The 2,410-nt window shown below is 44.5% G+C and overlaps 1 pseudogene; it reads right to left on the minus strand.

Annotated features, from left to right (window-relative positions):
• Positions 1-1,731: 1,731 nt before the first annotated feature.
• LOC100953408 lies at positions 1,732-2,196 on the minus strand (annotated as a pseudogene).
• Positions 2,197-2,410: the final 214 nt, after the last annotated feature.

The raw sequence follows: 2,410 nt of genomic DNA on the forward strand, positions 1-2,410 counted from the left end.
GCTCAAGCAATTCTCTTGTCTCAGCCTCCCAAGTAGCTGGGACTACAGGTGCCTGCTACAGTGCCTGGCTATTTTTTTTTTTTTTTTTTAAGAAAGAGTCTTGCACTTGTTCAGGCTGATCTCAAACCTATAAGCTCAGGCAATCCACCTGCCTCAGCCTCTCAGAGTGCTAGGATTACAGGCATGAGCCACTGTACCTGGTCCTAATCTATTTTCTAATATTCCCAATTGTATAAAAAATTGAGGATTGTAAAAACATTTGTGTTTTTATAAGAAGTTTGTTGGAGTCAAGCTCTCAGCATGTTACATTTAGTTATGTTCCTTAACTTTCTGAATCTACAGTAAGTATCTGCTCCTTACTCCAACAAACAATTTTTTGTACCTGCTTTTATCTAATTATATAGGTCAGTTGCCCCACAAATGCCCCATGATTTACCTGTTTCTTTTCTCACGTTATTATTTAAACTTTTATTCTACCTTCATATTTTTTCTGAACTAGAAGTTACCTTTAGAAGCTTGATTAGATTCAAGTTCAACTTATGTATGTATATAGGTATGTATTTTTGAGGCAAAGTCTCATTCTGAGTGTTGTGGCATTGTCATAGCTCACAGCAACCTCGTATTCCTGGGTTCAAGCAATCCTCTTGCCTCAGCCTCCCACTACAGGTGCCAGCCACCACGCCCAGCTGGTTTTTCTATTTTAGGTAGAGATGGGGTTTCACTCTTGGTCTCTGATTCCTGAGCTCAATGGATTCTCTCACCTCAGCCTCCCAGAGCACTGGGATTTCCGGGGCCTCTGTCCTAACTATGAACTTGTAAGAGTTGAGGAAAAATAGCAATTTTCTCCACCGGAGGATGATGTTAATGGCTCAGAGCACCCTGCCCTAAGTCTGGCGATTTGACATATTGAGTATTTGGAACTGAAGGACACCAAAAGGCCTGCGACCTTTTCACATCCTCCTTTCTCCTTCTTCCATTTCTCAACCAAAGCAGTTCCTAGAAAGCAGAGCACTTCTCTAAGGCAGGCCATAAAACCTACAGAGTTTACTCTCTGTCCTGGCCCCTGCATATAGGTCCTAAGACTCTCATTCTGGGAGGGTCCTGCCCAACACCTGGAGGAAGGAAAGCTGCAGAGAGGGGCCAAGGAGAATCCCAACACACAGGCCTTGAGAAGCTCCCCACAGCTGGCGAACATTAGCTTGTACCCACCCTGTCCAATCACGATTCTGAATCACTGTCTATTCTTTATCAAACCTAAACATAAAAGTGCATAGATTTTGGAGCTTCCAGATAGCTGAGCATACAGAGATTCTTGCAGGGTGTGCACCCTGGAAGTGGAAGGTCTGTGGCCCTTCCTGTAGCCCACCCCCACCCTGTCCTATGCCTGTCTCGTTTGTATCCTTTGTGATATGGAAAAGAAACACCACCCAGCCCAAGGTCAGATTCCCTAACAGCTGTCAGTCCTCTTCTCCAAGAGGCCCAGAGAAGATAAGAAGCTAGCCTTTGGTGAACACAATGACCAAGAGTGCCCTGTGCCCATCACCCTGCATGTCCAGCTCATCCAGCCTCTCCTGTGTGCTGGGTTTTCGGTCTCCGGGCACCAGCAGCAGCCCTACCCCCATCCCCCAAGGCCAGGGGGCATCCAGAGATGTCGGTGTATGGTAGTATTTCTTTTTTTTTTTTTTTTACAGTGAAAAGTTATATATTTAGAATTAGCCAGCTAACCTTGGTTTAGATGATCCCAATTTTGTTGGCAATATCCAAAGCATCATAATCGGGAGCCAGTTGAACATATGCTTTCTTCTCGCCATCAGGCCTGATCAGGGTGTTGACCTTGGCCACATCAATGTCATAGAGCTTCTTCACAGCCTGTTTCATCTGGTGCTTGCTGGCTTTACATCCATAATGAACACAAGTGTGTTGTTGTCTTCTATCTTCTTCATGGCAGACTCAGTGGTCAGGGGGAACTTGATGATGGCATAGTGGTCAAGCTTGTTTCTCCTGGGGGCACTCTTCTGAGGATATTTGGGCTGCTTCCAGAGCCTCAGAGTCTTTGGCCGCCAGAAGGTGGATGATGTACAGATCTTTTCTTGTGGCTATGGATGTCTTTTAGCACTGCCCTCTGGACCTTCAATGCTTTGCTTTGGCTTTGGCTTTGGGAGGGGCAGGAGCTTCCTTCTTCGCTTTTGGCACCATCTTGTGAAAAGCGGTAGGGATATTTCAATCTCAAGTGTATGTTTTGTTATGTTATTGTCATCATATATTCTTCATGTTAGATAAAATGTCAGAAGTTTTCAGACTAGAAAAGTTATAAAACTTTGCACTGTTCTGCTCAGATACATTCATGACCCTTAACCTAGCACAGAATTTATACTGTCACCCTAAATGTGCATAGCTCTCCTAGATATTT

The sequence above is a fragment of the Otolemur garnettii genome, unplaced genomic scaffold, assembly GCF_000181295.1.
Source record: "Otolemur garnettii isolate 467f Iridium unplaced genomic scaffold, OtoGar3 scaffold00006, whole genome shotgun sequence".
Classification (NCBI taxonomy): domain Eukaryota; kingdom Metazoa; phylum Chordata; class Mammalia; order Primates; family Galagidae; genus Otolemur; species Otolemur garnettii.